This window comes from Protopterus annectens, chromosome 10.part0, assembly GCF_019279795.1.
Source record: "Protopterus annectens isolate FY-2018-M chromosome 10.part0, PAN1.0, whole genome shotgun sequence".
NCBI lineage: Eukaryota > Metazoa > Chordata > Ceratodontiformes > Protopteridae > Protopterus > Protopterus annectens.
Window position 1 is genome coordinate 294,434,055 of NC_056744.1, and position 26,163 is coordinate 294,460,217.

Sequence of the window (26,163 nt, forward strand, 5' to 3'; positions counted from 1 at the left end):
GTACCAGGGTTCAGCTCTGAGCCCACGGCTGTTCAAACTGGTGATAGTCTACATTAGCAAACAATCTAAAGGGAACATATCAACAAAGTTGCTGTATGCAGATGATGTGGCATTACAGGCAGACTTTAAGCAAGAGCTTCAGCAAAGATAGGGGAATGGAATGTAAAACTGAAGTCACACGGGATGAAATTGAGTACAGATAAGACAGTTGGAACGAAAGCAAATGGTGGAATTCAGAAAAAAGATGAGAACTGAGATAGAAGAAAAAATAGAGGAACAGGTTAACAGCTTCAAGTATCAGGGAGGAATGGTTGAGGAGAAGGGACATCTGCATGAAGAGGGTATGCAGCCAACTGGCACAGTGTCAGATGTATTATGTGTCAGAAGAATGCCAAAGAAGTTGAAAAGTAAGGTGTAAAAGACAGTGGTGTGACCAGTACTACTGTATGGTACAGAAACCTGGGCAGTAAAGTCAGAGCAGCTGAGGAAGTTAGAGGTCCTGGAGATGAAGTGCCTGGGATGGTGGTAGGATGCACACTGTGGGACAGACAAAGACATGAGGACATAAAGCAGAAGCCAAAGTAACTCCAATTGCAGAAAAGATCAAACAGAACAGATTACTGTGGTTTGCGCACATGTGCTGAAAAGCAAAACACAATCTGGTGAGGAAGATTTGAGACAGAAAGGAAGAAGGCATGAGGAAATGAGGGCATTCAGCAAACAGGTGGATGGATTTTGTTAGAGAAGACATGCAACAATCAGGCAAGACTGTTGAAGAAGTTAGAAGGGTAGAATTAAATTAGAAGAGATGGCAACAGGCGACACAACATCCCTACCATATGAGTAAGGATTAATTGTCGGCTTGTTCTCAAACTCCTGGATGCTGTGCTCCTCTAATCAAACTAAAAATCACAGTAGTGCTTTGAACCCATTTTTTCATTCACTAAATAGAAAAGTACATTTATTCTACTGCAATTAAAACAATTTTGAGCTGCTTCTGTCATTTTTTCCGCATTTTTTTCTGAATCTAGAGTAACATAAATTAGTTTGTCATTTCACAGTTTGCACTGCATTTCAAATCGTATCTGTGCTGCTGTTTTTATTTGTTGTGATTTTAGTTACTTCAAAGTTACAACAAATAGCCAGTTTTGGCTGGATATCAGTCATTTAGATCTTGTAATAAATATTTTGATGGCAGCAAGGTAATTGCTGCAGTTCTGGGGAAGGTAAATATTACTGGTTAGAGCTTTAGCTTTGTTCACTTTCCCCTTTTATTTACATTGTGTGGAGCTGCAGTTAGAGCAGTAGGGTTGAAAAGTGCACTCAAAAATAAAGGCACTTTCAGTTGTAACTTCTAATAAAACCAACTCACAGAAATCTTATCAGTAGATAGGGTCATAATATGTGCAGGTGCAGCAAGCTGCAGGTAGCTGCACATGCAGGGACAAGCACCTAGCACTCTAAAAGTAGCTCTCACCGCCCCCTAGTGGCTCTACATTGCACAAGTTAGCCCACAGCCTCTATAAATAAGCTCAAAACTGTTGCTACACAAGGCTCCAAAGTTGTGCTTGTCAGTTACACATAAACCCAAGTTACATATTTACCTAAACAGATCTTCATACATAACTACACCATCCGTCACCATCCATCACTAAATTGACAAAGTTTCTCAATAGACCATACATTTTTATTTTATTTAAACTCTGCAACTCACTGTAAATCAAATATAGTTTTACCACACACTGGACCAAATGAAAGGTCAGCCTACTTGTTTCCACTTTTTCCCAGCCTCATAGCATTAGGTATCCTAAAACAGTCTAACTGCCTTATGCTCACAGATAATGAACTCATAATAAACACAAATAACTCTGCTTTTGAAAGGTGCACATATTTAAGATATATGGAGGCGTCACTATTACAAAAAAACACTGTTAGAATTGCACTCACACACCACATGTTATGTGACTAACCCCATCACAGAATGTCATATCAGAAGTTTACACTGTAAAGAAATCCTTACAGAAGTCTCCTAGATCTGTATAGAGTAAATCTGGCAAAAATCAAAATCAAACATTGCATTACATATCACTATTAACAAACAGCCACCATGAGACACAGGGAATAAATGCTACAAAGAGGGTGACAGTGAATTATCTTTTAGGTGCCAGGATCTCAGATGTATCAGCGGTCCTTAGGATCCTTGAACCAGACAAATATTACTATGACATGGTAATTGTACATGTCGGGACAAATAACTTGGGACAAAAAATGCCTGAGACAGAGATGCAGAGAGACATTTTCAAGCCTTCAATGTATGTCACAAATCAGCAAGCCACCGTTACCGATCAGAATCCTCTATGCTGCACAAATAATGCCTTGGTACAAAGAAAAGATTATCAGCTTCAACAAGTAACTAATAACTGGTGTCATTCTAGGTGGATCCAGTATGGGTCAGCATGAAACAGATGCTTGACAGTCCTGCTTCTTTTCCAAAGGGTGTTCAGCACTTTTCATTCAAAGGTCCCCACATACCAGCTAAAACCCTTGCTGTCCCACAATACCTATTTTAGTCAAAGTTCAGTTAATGAACACTACAGCATAGCAAATCTTTAAAATCATCTACTTCAGTTACTGTCCACCTCCGGAAAATAACTTACAAATTAGGAATAGAGCTTTCTTTCTCTGAGACCTCTAGCAAGACTCAGTACAGACCCTCCCTTATGTTCTTAACTTCAGACAAGCCTTCCCTAAAACTGAACCTGCAGTGTGGAACAGGCATCCAAATAATATCAAAAACACCACTGATAGAACTGATATAACTTACTTAACAAAAATACTAAGAAACACCTTCTTTAAGTTAGTTTGAGTGTTTAACCAAACCAGGGTAGGCACACCTACACTATAGCTCTCTAATACTCTTTGTTGGTTATGTTTGCCCCAAAGAATTTAAAATTGGATGGGAATTTATAAATTCAGGGTTTTTATACATTTACCACATCTTAACAGGCCTAGCTAGCCCTCTTTCAGAGTGGAGGCAAGGTAAAATGGTTGCAAAACTCTTTAGCCTTGAACTTCCAATGGTTTCCCAGAAATTCTTACCTTCCTAGCTAGGGTCATGCTTGACACTGAGAAAAAGAAAGAGAGAGAAATAGTCTCTGTGAAAATGCTAGGGTGAAAGTTGGAGTCTTCTGAATCTGCTCCATTAACTCAGATTGAATCAGGTTGTTGGTTAGGTAGGGGTAGGTGTGTACAAGGTCATAGACAGTTACTGAGCATTTAGTCCAGGTGACCAGTGAGGAGCCTAGTTCATACTGTCAATTGCCACAGAGTAGTGTCTGGTTAAGAGACTTGCTCAAATCCACACAGCAGACAAATGGAGGACAGGAGAAAAAACACTGGGCAACAGACAGCAGCTCATTAACAACTCATAGCCTTACTCCTTTACACTAACTGCCAGATTTAATAGTTTGAGCAGGCAAGTACTAAATCCACATACTTGTTCTTATGATTTCAGTCCACAGCCAGTATACCATGGAATTTTGATCTACAAAATGTTTTTACTGGAAACAGATATTCCATAAACACCCACTGTGGAACTGAAAAGCCAAACAGTAAGGAGGTAAACCAGAAATGTCCTCTTTCTGCTTCAAATCTTAGAGACATCTGGGGGCTCTAGAAATGCAAATATGCAGGTAGGCATACTTTAGATGAAGAATTACACAGAAGGCGTGAGGGAAAACACAGCAGAAGTCCTTAAAGGGCCAACATTTTGAAATTTGGTATAATAAAGAACTTGTTTAGTCTTTGCAGGCCTAAAATAAGTCCCCATCTATACCAGGAAGAGCCTTGAGTAAAATGCAAAGGTGTCTTCCCATTTGGTGCCCTCTGTATGCCCCATTGATCCAGTAAATCCTTTAACACATATGGGATCGAGGTTACTTAAACTTTTGGTACTGAAGGAACACCTCCAAATGTTAGTCTGGTTAGAAACTGTAGTTTGACTCCTTGTCTCAGGATGGTCAAGACAAGCTGGCCATGGGAAATGATTTTGCATTCCTTTCACAAGTAATCAAAAATCAATGAAGACAGAGGAGGAGGGTGATGTGGGTTTTGGGAGAGTTGGGGGGGGGGGATTTCATTTTTTGGTGGTGGTGGGGGCAACATGGATGACCATAGTTCATAGCTTCATAGGTTTAGGTTCATAGGTAGGTACTAGGCTATCTGCCTGAAGGCATTTATAAGCCTAGCCAGAATTGTGTTGGCTTTCACCACCCCCTAAGATTAGTTCCCTGTGCCTCTGTCTAGCAGAGCCACTGAAGTGATCCCCGGGGTAAACTTTCTATTTCCCATCCACTTGTCAAGGTTTCTCTTGAAGAGTGTTAGTGAGGAGCTCTGCCTAATGTAGACTGGAATCTTGTTCCAGAGTATGGGAAGTCTCTGGGACAGGAATCTATCCCTCCAGCACTTCCTATTTATTGCTGTAGTGAGGTTTAGATCCTTAGAGCATGTGGCTCAAGGGGATATGATTTTCTTTAGGTGGAGCATGTCCATCAAATCTGGGTTGGACATGGCCTTGTATGTCAGGCATAGATCACCTCTGAGTAGGCGGTATGCAACCGAGTACAGTTGGAGTTTCTTCAGTCGAGCTGCATAGGGCATCTGCTTGAGGCCAGTGATCCTCTTGGTGAGGTACTTCTGTGGTCTTTCCAGCTGTTGCAGGTGTCTTGTAAGGTACATCCCAAATGGGGCATTATACTCTATGATGGGTCTGATGAGTGATGTGTAGAGGGGCACAATGACCTCTTTTGATCTGGATGCAAACCCTTTTGTGATTAGGTGGGCCACATAGAATTTTCTAACCACTTTGGCAATGTGATTATCAAAGGAGAGATTATTGTCTACTTGGGTCCCCAGATCCCTTATTACATCTTCCATCTTTAGGAGACTACCACCTATGTGGTAGCTTGTGGGTACTTTGTTTTTTCCAAAGGGGATGACTATGCACTTTTTGGTATTTAGCTTGAGGCCATGGTTTTGATACCAGGTATCTGTCTCAGTGAGACCTTTTTGGAGGATGTCTGTGTCAGCCGGAGAGTCAATTATAGCTCCTAGTTTGCAGTCGTCTGTGAACTTGGTCAGCCATAGACCTTCTGTGCTTCCCTGTACCTCTGTGAAGTATATGCCAAACAGGAGGCGTCCTAGGACTGTGCCCTGGGGAGTGCTACTTGCAATTGGTTTGGAGACAAATCTAGCTGCCGCAACTCTTACCATGTGGGTTCTGCCCATGAGCCAGTTGGCAACCCATCTCGTGATGTAGGGGGTTATGTTCAGGCTGGTGAGCTTGTCTGTAATACCAGAATGGGGAATGGTGTCAAAGGCCTTTGTGAGGTCTAGATGGGCTGTGTGGACCACCTTTCCCTCATCTATAGCCTTGGCAACTGTCTCAAAGAAGTCCACCATGTTTAGGAGGCATGATCTGCCCTTAACAAAGCCGAACTGGGGAGGGTCCAGTGTTTGGAGATTCCCAATGTCTCTGTAAATCAAATTCATGCTGATGTATCCATAGCCTTGCAGACCAAGCTAGTCAGGCTTATAGGGCGATAGTTCCCAGGATCTGTTGTGGCTTCACCTTTGTGGAGTGGAATAACCATTGCTGTGCACCACTCTGTGGGCACATAGCCTGTGGAGAGGCTGAGTTTGAACAGTGTGTTTAGGTGAGGGGTTAGTTCATCTTTGAACTCATAGGACGAAGCCTGGGACACCATACGGTCCAATTGATGCTTTGTTTTTGGCTTTGGAGAGGGCTGTTTTAACCTGAGTGTCTGTGATTTCAGGGGCACTACATTTTTCTGGTATGGTTATGGGCCCTTTTGGGGGTCAGAGGGGGTTGAAGTTTGCACTGAACCTGTCTGCCAGGATGTTGGCGATATTAGTCAGTTCAGTGTATTTTGTGCCATTCTGCACTAACTCTGAGCAGATCTGAGAATTGCCACTTAGATTCTTGACATAGCTAAAGAATGCCTTGTGGTTATCTTTGGAGTCCTTGGCAATTTTTGTTTCAAAGCTAGCCTTGGATGATTTTATGAGGGATCGTAGTTTCTTGCTGATACTGATCAGGGATGTCTTACCTTCTTGGGATTTTACTCATTTCTGTACTAGTTTCCTCCTTCTATTGTATAGCTTATTTATGGCAGGGGTCCACCAGACTGGTTTCCTTTTCTTGGAGGAGTGAGTCTTGATTTTGCTTGTGATGGCACGATCCATGCATTCTTGTAGGTGCCAGTAGAGTGCATTAGTAAAGGATTTTGCAGCTTGAGCAGCGTTATCCTTTAGCATGGGGGCTTTGAAACTTTCCACCTCGGTCTTAAGTAATGTGAAGTTTGCTTTTGAAAAGTTTTTCACGATGGTTTCTTTGACCGAGAGTGGGGGCGGAATGTGGATATCCAGAGTGATTAGTTTATAGTCAGATCTAACCAGGGAGGGGTTGACCTCCAGTGTGGAACACCAGTCGCACATGTTGGTGATGACCAGGTCTAATATGTTGTCACCTCTGATGTGGGTGTTGACCAGTTGATCCAGGGTGTTTGAGTTCATAAATTCTAGGAAATGTTGGGCAAGGGGGTTAGTACTTGAATAGTTCTCCCAGTTAATGTTTGGGTAATTGAAATCACCCAATATCACGGTGTTTGTAGGACTTTTATGTTTTCCAGTGTTTCCAGAAATGCGGAATGGGGGTCCTGGGACATGGTGGGTGATCTGTAGCAAGCTACAATTTGAATTGCAGTTTTGCCGGTTGTTAGTTGCACGTGGATGATCTCTGAAGCATTGTGTTGTGCCACTAACCTGGAGGTGTGGGTATCCTTGATGAACATGGATACGCCCCTGCCTTTTGTATTTTGGTCCAGGTTTTGTGGCCAAAATGTATGGCAACAGTTGTAGCCTGGTAGTGCTGGGGTGCTCTCTGGAGCCTTAAGCCAGTTTTTTGTTACTGTACATATATCAGTTCTCTCCATACTGAGGAGTGCCTCAAGTGTGTGAATTTTGAGGTTTAGACTTCTGGCATTGAGCAGCATTACCCTCATTTTTTTGTTACTTGTGCTATTTATGGCGGTGGGTTTGTCTTTTGAGCCTTGCCTAAAAAAGGCACTATGGGGGGTGACAAGAGCCTTGGCCAGTATTCAAAAGTCTAAGGGTGACAAGTGCAAGCCATCTCTAGCGAAGCAGTGCGGCTTGTCAAGCATGTCATCCCAGGCTGACAGACACTAGATCCCCTTTGAATGACACCAGAAGCTTAGCTATGGTGTTTATGGGCTTAAGGGTCCCAAGGCTTCCCTTTACACTTTGTTTGTCAGTCTTTTCTTTATCTGGGCTTCCTTCCCTTGTGGAGCTTGACTTTCTACATTCCAGGGTAGACAGGCCAGGATTCACAGGGATGATTTTTGTTGAACATAGATGCCTGTAAGTGAAAAAAAGTGCTAGTTGACTGAATCATCTTTACTTTTTCCTACAGTCTTTTGAAGACATTTTCAGTAGGGGGTGCAAAGAGGTACATTTAGATCTACCTTCACATGAACTGGAAGAGACAGTGTTCTCAGCCTGCATGTCTCTGAAGAGCTGAGCATGTTGCGGCTGCGCTATAAGATGCATCCACTGCATGAAATCAACAACTTTTGGAGTGCCTGCAACCTGGGAAGTCACATAATTCCAGAATTTACAGTTTTAGATACTTATCATGATCCCCTCTGCCATGTACCCCATCTTAACCAGCATGGATCACTGATAGTGAAGCATGTGGGTCTCACAGGTTGAAGTGTTTGAAGGCTAGAGTAATGGAAGTATATGTTTTTTTTAAAGGTGTTTGAGTATTCTACTCCTCCTGTCATTGGGAATTTGGTTTTTAGATAGAGATGAAGAGGATTCTTGCTGGAATTCAAGAACACTACAAACTGAATAAACCAGAAGATTCTTATGAAGGAACTTTTGGGAATCCTTGATCTGGGAGAACTGGGCGGGTTTCCTGGGAGAAGGAGGAAGAGAATGAAGCGTCAGAGATGCATTGATGAATTCATTATTCTGGACATCGGTGACTGAAAAAATGTCAGCTAAAGCCTTCGGCTCTGCTAAACCCATAAAATCTCTATATTTTAGCTGGGTCTCAGCGTTGTGCTTGGACTCCCACTGGAACTTGTCTATTTTATGAAGGAAATCTCCAAAGGAGATCCCTTGTGCTGTTGAGGCAGAGGATAAGATGGCCTGAGTGCCACAGTCATATATGGGAGGGGGAGACACTTGCCGCACATGCCAGTACATTCACCTCACAATCTGAGGTAAAAATCCTCCACAGCAGCAGTTTCCATCCTTCCCCCTATTGGCAGTCAGTGCAAAGGATTAAAGCTCTGGTATGGTAAGTGATTTCCTGTAGCCCAGGGTACAGGATTTGATTCTTTCCACCTTTATTTACATACTATATGACTCTGAGCATGTCACCTGACAGTGCTCCCATGTCAACCAACACTGTGTCAAAAGGACTTACCCAGTTAACAAATGAAAAAAAAAGTAACAGGATTGTCTTACACTTCAAGAATTTCAGGAATTTACACAGCTAGCTGCTTGGACTGACAAAAAAGTTCATAAAGTTCTGATTTAATTGGCACAAATCCCGAGAAAAGGCCTAGGTAATCAAACAGGCTGAGGTCTCACCTGACCTTGGCTGAGATAAGTTAATAGGTGCTGGTTTGGCCTTCACTGTTTTAGGCTTCCGTTTTTCAAAGTAAACCACTTTAGGGGATCTTGGTTAATGGGTGGGTGACCCTGACCTCCACTTGGTCTCTGGATACTTCCTCTCAATCAAGCAGTGAGTGACTACTGCCCTCCCCCTCACTAACCACAAGGCAGGCACTAGCAGTCAAGGCCCTTAGAAAGGCCTCAGATCTGGCCAATATAGATCCATAGGTACTTACTAGGCTATTGATCTGTGAGGATCTTAAGAAGCCTAGTCTTATATTCCTATGGAACTTTTTAATCCTTATATTTTATGTACAAATAACCCAGAGATAGGCATAAAGTACAGTTTTGTACCTACCATAAATGTAGATGTCCGATAGGAATGCATCTGCAGTCCTTACAAATGGGTTGTCCTGTCGTCAGGCAGCCCTTCGGTCGGCCGGATTCCAAAGTCTGGGTCTGGCCTCGGCTGGTGTCGCACTTCACCCGACGTCATAGCTGCAGTTATTCGGGTATAAAGGCATCAGCCGACACCATTTTCCTCAGTGTTTCTTGCCCCAGATGCCAGGTGCCCTCTAGGAAGGCTAAATTTGGATAAATGCAAATGATTCCAAATAGTAGAGAGCAAACAAAAATAAGCATGTATGTACATATATATATATATATATATATATATATATATATATATATATATATATATATATATATACAAAAAATACACCATAATAGATTCCCCCAGCTAGCTACAAGATGGGCAAATACCCTAGGAGTACCACAGAGGGGAAGGAGGGTGGGTAATCCTGACTGCAGATGCATTCCTATCGGACATCTACATTTATGGTAGGTACAAAACTGTACTGTGTCCTTCAAGGATGCATCTGCAGTCCTTACAAATGGGTAGAATACCATAGCCAAACTGGGGGAGGAGAAATGAAATTATGGTGTAGTTAAGATCCCTTGCAAAACAGCAGTGGCAAAACCTGCTCGGGATCTAGAGTATAAAGGTAAATTATAATGCTTGGCAAATGTATGCACGGAGCTCCAAGTAGCAGCCTCTAAAATGTCTTTGGTAGCCACTCCTCGAAGAAAAGCTGTGGTAGTGGCTGTAGCCCTTGTAGAGTGAGGCCTGATGTTTTCTGGAGTTTTCTTCCCATGGTAGGAGTAACAAAATCTAATGCAATTTCCTATCCACTTGGAGATTATCTGTTTTGAAATTGCTTTTCCTTCCTTTCCTGTTGCATATGCTACCAGTAGCTGGTCAGTTTTTCTATTGCTCTTGGTCCTGTCCAGGTAGTAGCGTAATTGTCTATGCACATCCAAGGTATGCAGCAGTCTTTCTCCCCTGTTCTGTGGGTTGGGGAAGAATGTAGGAAGGTGGATAGCTTGATTCAAAGATACTTTGGAGACCACCTTAGGCATAAAAGTAGGATTTGTTCTCATGGACACTCTATCTTGATGGAAGATCAGGAAGGGCTGTACTGCCATTAATGCCTGTAGCTCAGATACCCTACTTGCTGAAGTGATTGCCAGTAGGAAAGCAGTTTTCCATGATAAGTATTGTAATTCTGCTGTTGCTGCTGGTTCAAATGGAGGTAGTGTCAATTTTTCTAGTACAAAGTTCAAGTCCCATGCTGGCAATGGCAGCTTCCTAGGAGGTTTTACATTTTTAATTCCTCTCAGAAACTGCCTGAGCAGAGGATGTGAGAAGACTGGAGGATCCAAGTCGTATTCTGCTGAAATAGCTGATGCATGAATCTTAATGGAAGAATAGGACAGGCCTTTGTGGAAGAGCTCTGCCAAGTATTCCAGGATGTTGGCTATGTTTACCATTGACACATTCTCTCCTTTGGCATTACTCCAAATGGAATATCTTTTCCATTTTGCTGAAAAATTTTTCCTTGTTGAGGGTCTGCGAGACTCCAAGATAATGTCTTTAACCCTTTGGGATAAATTTGGGTTATTTGGTGTTATGCAATGTTCCAGGCAGTCAGCTGAAGTGTTTTCAGGTTTGGATGCAGGGTGTTGTAGTTGTTCTGTGTTAACAGTAAGGGAACTAGGGGTAGAGGCCATATTTGTTCCCGAGACATGCTCCTCAGTAATGGGTACCAATGTTGCCTTGGCCAGTCTGGAGCTATCAGAATGATCCTTGGACGGTCCTCTTTGATCTTCAATAGCACCTTGTGCATCAAAGGAAGTGGTGGAAATGCATATGCTGTCAGGTTTTTCCAAGTGAAAGATAGATAGTCCACCCTCCAAGCAAGTGGGTGGTACGTCCTTGTGCAGAATTTCTTTATTTGGTGATTGCGTGGGGATGCAAATAAGTCTATTTGAGGGAGTCCCCATTTTCTTGTAATGGTTTTGAAGATGTCCGGATGCAGCATCCATTCGTGGGCATCCGTGGTAGTCCTGCTTAGTATGTCTGCTAGAATGTTTTCTTTTCCTGGTACAAAAATTGCTTGTAACTGAACGTTGTAACTCAGGGCCACATTCCAGAGGTCCATTGCCATCCGGCATAGAGGGTACAAATGTGTGCCTCCCTGTTTGTTGATGTACCACATAACTGTGGTGTTGTCTGTCCTTATCAACAGTTGACCTTGTCGAAGAAATGGTCTGAATGTCTGAATTGCCAGTTTTACTGCCAGCATTTCCTTTTGATTTATGTGTAGGTGCAGCTGGTCTTGAGTCCATAAGCCCTGTATGCACTTGTCCAGCATGTGGGCCCCCCATCCGAGGTCTGAGGCGTCCGTGGTGATGGTTTGGCTTGGTTGAGTGTTGTGGATGGGCAATCCTTTGTTTGATTGACAGGCCTGAGCCCACCATTGGAATTCTTGCTTCAGGCATGGAATTATTGGAATTTGGGTTTCTAGGCTGTGCTTGTGCTGAGACCATAAATTCCTTAGGTACCACTGTAACTTTCTCATATGCAGTCTGGCATGTGGAACCAATATTATGCAGGATGCCATGAAACCCAAGGCTTGCAAGACTTTTCTTGCTGTTAGATGGTTCTGCTTTGTTAAAGCCAAGAAGTAAAGAGGGAGTTGCTCCTGTTTTTCTACTGTTAGGAATGCCATTTGCTTCGATGTGTCCAGCTCTGCACCCAAGAAGGTTATCCTTTGGGATGGTATCAGCCTTGACTTGTTTATATTGACTGTGTATCCCAGGGCTTGTAGTAGGTAAATGACCCTTTTCAAGTCTTCTGCTAACTTGATTTTGTTGTCCGCTTGTATCAGGCAGTCGTCCAGGTAAGGGTAGATTTGGATTCCCTGGAGCCTGCAATGAGCAATTACTGATGCCAGGCATTTCGTGAACACTCTGGGTGCAGTAGATAAGCCAAAGGGCAATGCTGAGAATTGATAATGCTCTGATCCTGCAAGAAATCTGAGGTATCTTCTGCAATTTGGTCGTATGGGGACGTGCAGGTATGCCTCCTTGAGATCTAGAGTTACCAGCCAAGACTTCTTGCCCAGCATGGGAAGAAGCTGCTGTAAGGTCAGCATTTTGAATTTTGGAACAATGAGGAATGTGTTTAAAGTGGACAGGTCGAGAATAGGTCTCCATTTGCTTTCTTTTCTTGGTACCAGGAAGAGTCTGGAGTAAAATCCCTGTCCTTGCTCCATAGATGGTACCTTTTCCACAGCTCTCATTTTTAATAATTGAGTTATTTGTTTTAGAGCTTCTGTCATTTGATTTGGAGGTAGGTTTGGCATTCCTCTCTTCCCTGGTAGAGTATGGAAGTGAAACCTGTAACCTTGGTCTATTGTCTGCAAAATCCACTTGTCTCTTGTGATGTAATGCCAGTTTACTGAAAATAAAGCTAGCTTCCCGCCCAAGGGTGCTTCTAGTTGTTCCCTGGTAGGCGGTGCTGGAGCCAAGTCACTGTGATTGTCCTGTAGTAGTGGTGGTGGCTGTGTCTGTGGCTGCACCTCGCTGGTTGTTACCCTGCCACTGGCGTCCCCTGTAGGCACCCCTGGATTAACTTCGGCCTCTTGAACGCCTATTCCTGCCTCTCTGGGCTCTGGAGGAGTCTGGAAAGGACCAATTCTTGGAGGGCCAATTCCTGCTAAACCTTGGAGGTTGGACCTGTAAGAAATCTTTCACTGTTTGGACAGATTTTGCCTTCTCTTCCATCTTCTTCAGCACCTGTTGTGCAGGAGAGCCAAACAAATTGATCTTGTCCATGGGAGCATCTAGTAGCTTTGATTTGACATGGTCTGGTAACGCCTGCTCTTTTAACCATGCATGTCTTCTGATAACTGTGCCAGTCATGGCTGATCTAAAGGAAGCCTCCAGTGCATCATAGCCGCATTTTAAGGAATGGTTACTGACCTGCTGAATGTTATGTACCATTTCCTGAACATATTTTTTGTCTAATGGTTCATCCGAGGACAGCTTTTTGGTTAACTGGTCTAGCATAAATTCTTGATACTGTATCATGTGGAATTGACAGTTCAATGCTCTAGCTGAAAGAGTAGCAGATTTGTAAACTTTTTTACCCCATCTCTCTAAGGACCTGGATTCCCTGTCAGAGGGGAGGGGGTTTCTGGCAGAGGTAGCTGCTACAGCTTTAGGACCCTGGGAGATAGTCTCGGGATCTGCAAAAGGAGCCTTATACAAATGGTTATGTGTGTCCGGGACCCTGTAGTACCTATCGGGCTTAGCAGGGGCCGGAGGAAGTGAATCAGGAGCAGTACAAGCATCATTAAATGCATCATCTACAACAGAGAGAACTGGAAGAATGGCTAAAGGCCTATGTTGTGGTAAATGTAGAAAGGTTCTAAGCCTCTTTCTGGAGTCTGAAAAATCCTGGCCCTGCCACTGAAATTGTTCCCTCATAGCATGTAAGGTTTCCCCAAAGGAAAATTCCTCAGGCGGAGAGGCAGAAGGGATGGACTCTTCAGCATCAGAGTCTTCATAAGGGGAGAAAGAAGCCTCTGGAGGGTTTGTATTATCTGAATCATCAGAGGAATCATCTGTAGAAACTGGCTCAGGGGGCTCTGCTCTAGGCCTCTTCTCTGGAGGTGGGTGAGAGGCCCTGGCTGAGTGAGATTGGGATCCCCGGATTAAAGAAATGAGATCCTCTGCTAGACTAAGCATTTGTGAACTGGAGCTAGGCCTGTGAGAGGGGGTCTTAGCAAGCACAGATTTAGTAGTTTTAGCTGCTTTAGCCCTGGCAAAAGCCTTAATGGACATGGATGCAGGTGGCCTAGCAGCTCCACGTGCAGGGGTAGAGATATCCAAGGGAATAGTGTCACATAATTCCTGAGAAACTGCAAGAGTAGGAGGAATATCAGAAGCCGATTCCACGAGGTTGGAAGAGGCCTCGGTAGGAGGTAAGTTTTCGGCTGAAGGAAGAACCGCTTGCTCGGTTTCAGCCGAAACCGAGACACTCGCGGTAGGCCTAACCGCGGTTTCAGCCGAAACCGCAGACCGCGAGTGTCGGTCCTTTTCCTTGCGCTTTTTTGATATTTGCATAGTCGGAGGATCCGACGGCATAATGTAAGCAAAATCGGAGCCGAGAAACTCCTCAGCAAATTCCGACCGACGTCTAAGCGTCCGTCGGTTAAAAGAAGCACAGGCTAGACAAGCTGCTACGTCGTGGTCTGGGCCTAGACAAGGTAAGCAATAAGAGTGGAAATCTTTATGAGGTATTTGTTTCCCACAAGTTAAACAATTATTCACTTTTTCTGACATCGGCTGAGGCAAGAAAGAGTCCCCAATGGGGTACTTAGCTTTTTAGAAGTCTTCGGTAGTAGTAGAAGTATTCGGTAGTAGTAATCTCTGGTTCTGACCGACCGGCACTTGCGAACAGCTTCTGCTTCGGGCGCCACGCGGCAAGAAAGACTGAGGAAAATGGCGCCGGCTGATGCCTTTATACCCGAATAACTGCAGCTATGACGTCGGGTGAAGTGCAACACCAGCCGAGGCCAGACCCAGACTTTGGAATCCGGCCGACCGAAGGGCTGCCTGACGACAGGACAACCCATTTGTAAGGACTGCAGATGCATCCTTGAAGGACATCAAGAACATTTTGGGAGATTAACATGTTCTTTCTATCCACAAGACAACACAATAGTGCTAAACCAGGAGTGGGTTTGTAGTTACCCATCCATTCATCCAAATTATGTTTGAATAGGGTAAGAGAAGTACTTTACTTTATATGGAGTGAAAGACTACTCCATAAAAGCGGAATTTTCTGTGATATATGCCTGTCCTTCCAACATGTTCATTTTGCAGCAGAAACTGAGATCCCTTGAGTGGGTGTTTATGCCACCACAGGACTTGTGAATGTGTAATAGGGCTGACAGGATAGAATCTGTTGAGGCTGTAAATGTGAAACAGAGATTGCCTCACAGTGGCCTGTATGACATTGAGAACAGGGACAAGACTTTGCGATGGTCTGCATAGTTTTTATGATTTAAGCACCAGATATTCTTAGTGAGTGCTCTGGTCATTCTAGTTGTAACACGTGTTTGGATAAGTACATACCAAAAGAGGTGTTATACTCAATTATTAGCCTAATAAATGCCAAGCACAGTGGGATGATTACATTCCTGGACCTTGATGCCATATATTTAGATATAAGTTGTACAATGATAAAGAACTTCATTGCAATCATGGACATATGGTGATCAAAAGACAGTTTAGTATTGGCATAGGCTCCCAAATCCTTAACTCTGGGATCAATTTTCAGGCATGCGTTGTCAATGTGATAGTTATAGGGGGAGTCATATTTGTGGATAGACAGGATTATACATTTCTTAACATTTATATTTAGTACATGATTTTGACACCAACTATCTGTTTGGGGCAAGTCCTCTTGTTGGATCACAGCCTACTCTGGAGAGTTTATGATAGCACCAAGTCTGCAATAATGTGAAAATTAGTCAGCCAAAAACATTTAATATTAGCTTTGACCTCCGAGAAGTAAAGGTCAAAAAGGAATGGCCCAAGAACTGAAACTTGCAGGTACATCACTGGTGACAGGTCTTTTAGTGGAGGGAGAAATTCCCACCCTTATTTCCTAGCTTCTGTTTATGAGCCATTTTGCTATGGAATAAGTCAAATATGGACTTACATTTAGCTCTGAGAATTCATCAATGGTACCTGAGTGTGGGATGGTGTTGAACAACTTTGCATGGTCTAGAGGTGCAATGTGTACTGATTTGTCCTCACCAATTGCTACAGTAACTTCTTCAAAGGCGACCAGGGTCTAACCTTGACAAATCCAAAATTGGCTTGCATTAAGAGTCTGTACATTACCTGTATCATTACTTATAGTTCCACAATGATCCTTTCCATATCCTTACAGATGAGGCTGGTCAGTCTTATGGGTCAATAATTGCAGAGGTCCATTGACTCTGTACAAAGGAATGACTGTTGCTGTTCCCCATTTATTAGGCACAAAGCCTGTTTTGAAGCTGATACTGAATAGCCTCTTTAGGTGGTCTGACAAATCGTGTTTCAGGTCCAGCCCATAGTTGTTATATTCTTGACTCTACATCATGCTTGAGGACTTGGTTTTGGGAGATTTGATACAGAAGTGTAGATCTGGATATGTGATATGATAATAGTGGAGGAGTGAGGGGGTGAAGTTTGAGCTAAATTTGTCAGCCAGTAGATTGGCAATGTCTGCTTGGTTCAGGTATGTCATATCATTTACTATTAGCATTGCATTGTGCTTGGTATTGTTTCTGAGGTTTGTAGCATGATTACAGAAGGCTTTGTGATTATCTTTTACCTGGGTGGCTGTTTTAATCTCATATCTGGCTTTGGTTGATTTTGTCAGGGTCTGGATTCCCTTGTTTAGTTTAGCAAGAGGATTTTTGCCATCTTGAGCATTAAATTAATTTTTGCGTGCAGCGGGTTTTTTTTCTTTCATTATAGAGCCTGCTTATATTAGTGTTCCACCACAGGGTTTATTTTTGAATTTAGCATTGTATTTATTTTTGAGGGAGAGAGATGCATATATGAATCTATTTACATGTGCAGAAAATTTGGCAGTAAATGATTCCCCATAAGCACTGCGGTCATTAAGATGAAAGGGGCATCTCTTTGACTTCTGTCTAGTAGACATTCTAGGAGCCAAAGACATTGCAGCCTGCAAGCTAAGACAGCTGCAAAACTGACTCACAGAGTTTGGTGTCATTGGACCTAGGGAAACTGCTGGCATCAGCTGGAATGTTCTCATTTTCCCATCTCTTCTTTTGATGTTGCTTATCTGAGTGTTTACATTTCTAAAGAAGGAGCAAAGAGGCCTTGGACAATGCCATTGTGGTATGGGACCACGTGCTTATTAACCCTCTTGTGAGCTGCATACTCCTGAAGAGAGTTCATTCTCCTCCTGAATGTCCTCATGGTGGACCTAATATAGTGCAGACAGACATCTATTCATGTTCTGGGCCTATGCAGAAAAGAGACAATGAATGTGGAAATCCTTATGCGGTACCTTTTTGCCTCAATCTACATATCTGTTTTTCCTTACATATACTTCAATATCAGAATTACTAACACACTCTGAGAATATAATCACAAATCAAAATTAGAGAAAGATTCTTCTGTCGGATACCTTTTCCTTCTCTGGAAGCAGGTCAAACAGATGGACTGTTGAGACTTACAGAGCATGACTGCCTTCAACATTGCAACAAAAAACAATTAAAGCTAACTTGGGCTGACCCCCCCCCCCCTTCTAATGCAATTGAGATCCTGATGTCTGAATGAGAGGAAGTTGGCCAAAGCCACTGAGTGGAAGGCACAGCTCTACAAACTGACAGCTGCAGGCTATTTCAAGCAATATTCCACTGATGAGGACTGCAATGGTGACTGGTGTGATTAACACCCCCATGTATATATTATTGTACAGTTAGCTGCATAGCCTACACACTGCTGCTTCCTCTACTGTAAGAGCACTTCCTGTGCCTCTGAATAACTTCCTGTGCACTGCTGCACGTTGTACTACTTTGTGCATTGCAACATGCCATCAATGAATGTCAATCTCAGTGTCTCTCCATCTCATGGTAATGGGCAGAAGGTTGAAAAGAAAATTAACTACTGCATTTACATCAACACAAAGTAAAGGAAATACTGGAGAAAAATCAGCAGCAACAGAAATTCCATTGTAACAGAAATTGCAGGACAGTGGTGGACTAAGAATACACAAGCAACAGGAAAGTCTGCATGCTGAAGTTGAACTACTCATTCAACCTATTCATGGGAAAAATTGACAGCCATTCAGAAAGAACTGTACATATCTGGATATGATAAATACTTTGACGTTCAAGGAAGAGCATCTAGAACTATCATAACTACTCCTTCACAAAAGAAGCAAGATACTGGGGGAAACGTGACAGTAAAGAGCTTCAGCGACAAGATCATTTAGTTTTGCCTTCAAGAAAAGTCATACAGCAGTAAGAGCTGTCTCAAATGGAAGATCAGAAGTTAGATTACATAAAGTAAAAATTGCAGCTAACCAAGTAATATGCAAATATGTATGAAGAATAACTCAGTGCAAAGCAAACATAACTAGCAACAGAGCAACCTCAAGCAGTTACGTCAAAGCTGTATGCCAAGAAAGTGTTAAGTAAGGTATATGTGCATTACTAATCCATATATATGGAAATTATACAAGCTCAGTGGAGTAGGAAATACATGTGCATTATTAATGCACATATATGGAAATTATACAAGCTCAGTGGAACGTGCAGTAATAAGTGAAAAGTAGCAAAGGAATAGAAATGTGCATCAGTCTGTCTGAAAAGTACTCTGCAAACAGTTATGGATATCATCGGGATTCATGGACAGATCAAAATAAATATTCCCATAACAATTTGCAGAATCTGACATAATCTGCAAAATTTCTAATAAAAAATGATTAATTAAGTAAGGCGAATGGCAATCTGGGCCACGTCACAATGATGAACAGTTGCTAACAATGGGTGGAGGACATTTGTAGAGAACTCAAATAATGAACCCACCCAAGGAAATAGAGTGACAGAAAGGCAGATGTGGGTTGAATGTGAACAAAAGGGACACACAAGAGGTATGATGAAATAGGAAGGTAAAAGATAGAGATAGAGATGGGCATTTTTTGTGAGAATAGACTCTGTTTTTGGGGGGTGGGGGGTGGAAAAAGACATAGTGATGACAATAAACATGTCTCTGTACAAATGGAACCAACAGTAATGTGCAATATTAAACAGCAAAAGGCATAGGTACACAATAAAAGTACTTTCAAATATCACATAGACATACATACTGCCACACAAACATAATAGAACAGGTGTCATAATCACTGTTCTTAATATAAATGGCACCATACATGTGTAGGAACTCATCAAATAACAGTCCTGTGAACAAAAGCACAGCACAGAAAAACGGAATAACTGCATGTAACTGATCACATAATACAATGGTGGGTGTGTGTTGATCCTAATACGGTCATTCATATGTACATCCATGTAAAGCAGTACATATGTACAAATGCATACACATGGACATGTATGCAAATCTGTGAATGCATATCACAATATAAGCTATTATCAAAAAGACTGGCTATTGAGAAATGCAAGATATGGACAAACAAGGAGTCATGAATGATGCTAAAAAAAGGTTCACCTTTGTATATTCACTAATTGACCAATGAATGTCTATGCAGTATATGAAGGTTACTTGCTTACATATACCAGTTACAGTAATGTCATGCAACATGGCATAATATTTGCCAGTACATGCCACACACAAGGCCATTGTATCAGTGTGAAAGCATGACACAACAATGTTGCATAAACTAAATAAGCAAGGACCTGTCATGTTGTTTAACTTACATAAGGCAACAACAACCAATACAGAAATAGGTGTAGTGCACGCACATGGATAATGTATGCAAATTAACACATTGGACCCACCTCATTGTGTTATGTGAGAATTATGGGAATCGTACAGTATGTGAGTTGCTGTCATTCCAACTAAGTATATACAACACATGCAGAACAATCGTGTCTCATTTGCATTATGCTAACTGCAAAACTCATTTCTGTTACCTACAAAGACAGAATGTTTTGAACATAACAATACTACATGCGTAGGAGTGTACACACACACACACACACACACACACACACACACACACACACACACACACACACACACACACACACACATGCACACACACATTTAAGGAGCAGCATACCTACCAATATGGGGCAATGTATGCAGTAATGACAGCATGATTATGTAAATAGAGGTTACTGGGTTTAATTTGGTAATGTGTGTCATACTACAGGAGCAATGTACATTACGATGTATGTCAGAAAAGTATGACAGCAATAGGCGATGTCTGCACAATTGTACCAACATCATAAAGAGTTGAATACAGAAAACACCATTATGGCAGCAATACAAAAATGGATCACACTGACAATACTTAAAGTCCTGAGGGGCCACCCTAATGGATCTGAACATCAAGAAATAGCTCTCTCTAGTGATCTCCTGGAAGGAGTAGCACATGGCATGCACCATGCCCTGAAACAAGTTGCCCATCGGGTCTCTCATCTGCTTCTAGAAGATATTTGTCACTACAATCTGGATCTGGTCCTGAAAATCATCTCCCTGGCATGGTGGTAGATGTCTTCTATGATGAGCAGCAAGAACAATGGCATGTGTAGGTTCTGGTCTGTCTTCATCATTGTCCCAGTCATGGATATCATCCTAGTTCCTGAAGTCAGAGTTGCCTGGCAGGGGTCTGGCACATCATCATCTTCAGGATATGACCGATGGGTGTCACACTCTCTCAAAGTTCAACACAGGAGAAAAAACATTATACACACTGTGACAAAATGAGGTACTGTCAGTACAGCTAGCTGGAATTTTGTAAATAACTATATGTCATTGGTGAATATCGAAATTATTTATATAAGATGCTTGGGTTACAAATGTATTATAACTCTATGTCATGTGTATATCAAACTGTTTGTACAGGCATATGTTGAAAAGGTATTTCCAAAGTGCTGTTTGAAATGTAACCACAGTGTGCCGTACTGGAACAAAACAGAAATATATGTGCACTATTATAACTGTTTAAATTTTATATATTTTAACAGTGGAAAATGGAATACAAGAGGTCAACTTCAGTCCAGCAAACTTCAGAAAAATAACTGCAATTAAATTACTTGATGGCTAGGCCATAAAAGATGGTATCTTTCAGTTTTCAATGCAGCAAGAGACACAATGTCTGTACTAGAAAACATTCTGTATTGTCTTTAGGGTGAACCTATTACTAGTCCTGAAAGCATGAAGGAATGCAATTGTTTATGACTTCCAGCATCTGCCAGAGATCTGAGGAAAATGCCTTGTCTATGTATTTTTATAGGTAGATGCTAAATACTGCCAGTTTTAGCAATGGGAGTTTTGGCATGGGGACTAGAAATCATATGACAAGAAGCGGTGTCATTCTGCAAGCTATCCCAGCAGTAATATTTGAGATATTATTTTGAGAAGTCTCTTAGTGAGACAGAGCATTCTGCATTCTGTCTTGGACCTGACAACAACTAGAAGATTCATTCACCACATCTGCCTTTCGCTATTAGTAAGTTCTTAGGTTATAGTAATTTTCTTAGATTCAGTCAGGAATATAGTGAAGCTTAGTTTAGATAATTTTTATTTATTTGAGACTGTCCTGCAATGTTGGTTTAAATATTTCGTGTGGTTATGAACTATGATGCCACTAGGAATATATATTTAGTATTGTCTTGTTCTTTTATTATTTATTATTAAATATATCTAACCCTTTCACTGTGGCAGATCTGTGTAGAGATATTTAAGTTTTGAGAGTACTTACATATTTATTTGGTGACATGGTGTGGTCCACTCCTAATAGCTTTGCTCTTGATCAAACTACCATTTGTATTAGTATTAATATTACACAGTGAAATTGGACACCCTTTGTTAAGGTCCTTAGGTAGCTGATAAGGGGTTCTGGTGACAGTGATAACTACCTTATAGTCTGGGCAGAAGGGGGCATAGCTAGTAAACATGTGCCAGCCTTTCCCAGGAGTGTGTGTGTGTGTGTGTGTGTGTGTGTGTGTGTGTGTGTGTGTGTGTGTGTGTGTGTATGTGTGTGTAAAACAAATCTCCAACTGTGTGTGCATGAGCTACTTGGGAAGGCACACCAAGCACTGGTTGGACAGAGAGTGTTGGAGAACTTAGCTTGGAACTCTGGCTAAGGACGCAATTCTATAGATGTGACAGTGGGGAGTATCATTGGGGATCTGGAAAAAGAGAGAGAGAGAGAAACCAGCCCTGGACTGACTGTGGTCTCTGTGTGCTCTTAAGGGAAATTGCACTTGATGCAAAGATCTGCATCTGAAAATACTGTGTGTGTACCTGTCATCCTCCCAGTGAACATTCTCCCACTGTTTCCAGTGGTGAGGATTGAGGCCCCTTGATTACTGGTCCAGTGGTGGGTCGTCACACACACATAACAGGTATTCACCAAAAGTCAGTGACTATACATCATGTCATACAAATTTACATAATCTACATGTGGTAACTATTATGTATGTGATCTTATAATACTGTATGACCTTATGCAACTGTAACAACGTATGTGATGAAAGGCATGAGTTCAATCCATATTAATGTACAAGATGGTGTGTAACATACATCACAGTCATATACAAAACTGGTCCACAGTAAAACACAATCAGATGTGCACTACCATAGTGGTAGAGAGTACATGATATGCAATTAAGATCATCAAAACATATGAAACAGGACATGTGAAATCTTTGCCTAGGTATGTCACACTGCAATACATTTGTCATTATGATGTAATTATCAGAAGATATGGCCCACAGAGTTTATTTATACGCTGTATAACAAAAGACACAAAGTTGTGATAAAAAGTGTACTGTCCTAATAATGCAACATTGTCAATGTCCTACTATCCATATATTCATGATATAAATAGAAGGCCATGTATGGGCCAGTGTGTCCATCACACATTGTCAAAATGTTACTCCAATACATTATCAAACAAGATTCAGTTACTTGTTAATTTACCGATAACATCAGCTATCAGTATGCATGCAAAACACATGTGCACAGCATGGACATACACACACACACACACACACACAAAAACATATATATATATATATATATATATATATATATATATATATATATATATATATAAAGTTATGTCTCAAGACATGTATACCATTCCACTCTGGCATGCAACACTGACATGGTGCTCTATTCCAAAAGACTTGGTACAGTGTAAATTAACAGTGACACTGACAGCATACCTGTGGAAATATGGCTCCTTGTGTAACCCACTTGCCATATAGGCCTTACACCAATATCAGTCATACAGTCCGAAAAAATCTCCATAGTAACATGGACCAGTATTTGTTACTCAATGCATGCCTCTCACATTTATGTTGAAGTGCCAATATGGCATTTGCATTTCTATTATAACATATCATTATGTGCAAGTTGCGTGTTATGTTGACATCCCTTGAGTAAAATACATATATTCAAAACACATTGTAAGAATAACAAGCAATGGTTCATTTAAAAGGAATACACAAATGAGATGAGCAATGCAACATGGTTAATGGGTGAGATCACATTTAATTGGAATAGAATTGAAAAGCTTAGAACAACTGCACAATAAGAAGCACAGTAACAGCATGGGACAGCTAGAATATATGTGTAAGACCCATACACACATGCACACACACACACACACACACACACACACACACACACACACACACACACACACACACACACACACACACACACACACACACATTTTATTTATTTACTTATTTTACATTTGTTGACCGGGCTAGTCTAACTGGATACATGACCATTTTCAGTAGAGGCCGGGGGAGAAAAACTCCAACACACACACACACAATACAATATAGAATGTTGCAACAGTCCAAGCTTAAGACAGCTGTTAAAAAAAATACAATGCTCATAGTGAAAATAACACAAACAGTAACGGTAATGTACAATAAGATGTTACTATATGCATATATACATAGATTTTAATTGCAATAACATGGTCTTTTGGTTCTTTAAGGATGTCTGTAGTTAGTACAGTAGAGTAAAAGGTGACGAGTATTCATTAGTATAAAGAAAGAAAGTTAGACAGGGTTAGTACAAAGGCATAACCAATGTGTACTGAGAAATAGTTTTAGTTTCTCTTTAAAAAGTGTTATTGAGGACAGAGATAAGAGTTCAGTGGTTAGTAGGTTCCAGTGCTTTCCAACAGTATTAGAGAACAGAGAGTCTCCTGCCAAGTTATTGGATCTGCTAGTACAGATAAGTAGTTTATTTGAGGAGTGTAAGTTTTTAAGATTGTTGTAAGGGGTAATGAGGCTAGAGAGTATTGGAGTATTGATGGGTTGATACAGGGTCTTATGGGCAATAGCAAGCTGGTGAAGTTGAAGTTGATTTTGAAACTCTAGCGATCCTAGTTGCTTTAGATTAAGACAATGATGAGTTCTAAAAGGAGAGCCAGTGCAAATCTAGCAATATTATTATAGGAGATTGCCAGTTTGTTGAGGTTGTTTTTTGAAAGATTAGTGTATATAGGTGAAGCATAGAGTAGAGTGGAGATTGAGTTCTGGCTAATGGTGTAAGAAAGGGTTTGATTCTATAGAGAGACCCCAATTTCTTGTTGACTGTTTTTATTGTGTTGTTTATATGCGTATCAACGTTAAGGTTGCTATCTACTGTTATTCCTAAGAGTTTTGTGGTTGGGTCAGGAGATATGAAAGTGCTATTATTAGACACGAGTATGAAATATACTGTGGTGGACTTTCGGGTTGGAGTGAAAAGTAAAAGTTTAGTTTTTTGGGGGTTTAGGAGGAGGCAGCAGTTTAGAAAGCATTGTTCTACCGTATTAAATGCTTTTTGGGTAAGGGACTGTAGTTCAGTTGGAGAAGTGGCTGAACAAATTACTGTGGAGTTGTCTGCGGATCGAATACAGGTGGTTTAAGGAATTGCTGAGTGGAGGTCATTAATGAAAAAATGGAAAATGGAGTCGGCCTAATATGGAGCCATGAGGAACATCAAGGGAAATGGGGAGGTGTGAAGATAGATTATTATCCTATAGCACAGCCTGCTGTCTATTATCTAAGTAATATTTGAACCATTTTATGGCTAGAGGATCAAGTGAAAGGGATTTCAGTATATTTAAAAGTATCTGGTGATTAACCATATCGAAAGCTTTAGATAAATCAATAAAGACTACAAAGGAAAGAATATTGTTGTTTTGGTTTTTGTTAATGCAGTCTGTAAAGGATAGCAGGGCAGTGGTAGTACTGTGAAATGGTCTAAATCCATGTTGACAGTTGGCAAGTACGTTATTTTAGATTAGGTGGTTAAGTAGTTGCTTATGGATGCATTTCTCCATTATTTTTGCTAGAGGGGAGAGTAGAGCTATAGGACGATAATTTGAAAAGTCGTTAGAGTTCCCACCTTTATGTAGGGGGGTGATGTGAGAGATTTTCCAGATAGATGGGATAGTTCCTTCACTTATGGTTCTGTTGATCAGAATGAAAATGGGATAGGCTATGGCTTTAGCTCCTTTTGGAGATATTCTGCTGGTAGTTGGTCAGCTGAGGGGGTGGTAGGTTTTAGTTTTTGGAGAAGGGAGCAAATGAAGGAAGTAGAAACTGGTTGTAACTGAAATGATGGAAATGTGCTAGTAGTTGAAGTAGGCAGATTTGAGGTACCTGGAGATAGTTGACTAGCAAGAGTTTGGATGGCATCTGTGAAGAAAGAATTGAAGGCATTAGCAGTTTGTGTGGGATTCTCAAGGTTAGAGCCTTGTGGGTGAGGTGTGATATATTGACCTGGGTGTAGTAGTTTGTTAATGCTAGTCCAAAACTTTTGTGGTTTCTTTTGGTAAGTTTGATGTAGTTGGAAGTAAAAGTTTTTTTTATTTAAGAGGATAGCTTTTTTTGTATTATTTCTAAGTTGTCTAAAGTTTTGGTGGTCTGTAGGACTCTTAGTAGTATGCCACTTTGCCCAGGATTTGTTTCTAAGAAGGATCTTTTGCCTAGTAGCTTTTGAGAGCCATGGGGCAGGTTTAGCTTTATTTCTAATAGAGTGTGATGGGGCGTGGTGGTCAAGGATGGCTAAGAATATGGAATTAAAGTATTCCACTGCTTCATCTAGTGGGAGGGATTTTAGTGGTGACCAATTACACTGCTTGAGTTCTGTTTGGAAGGGTTAAAATGTTTTTTGGTCCGTATTGTCCTGAAAATGTTTGGGTAAGTTAGGTTGGTTTTATGTCTGATAATATAAGTTAGTGAGTGGTCACGTAGATCATCTGGGAGGGTTCCTACTTTGTATGTTTGATGAGGAGTATTAGTAAGAATCCACTATAAAGTACTTTCTTTGTTATTGGGTTTATTAATC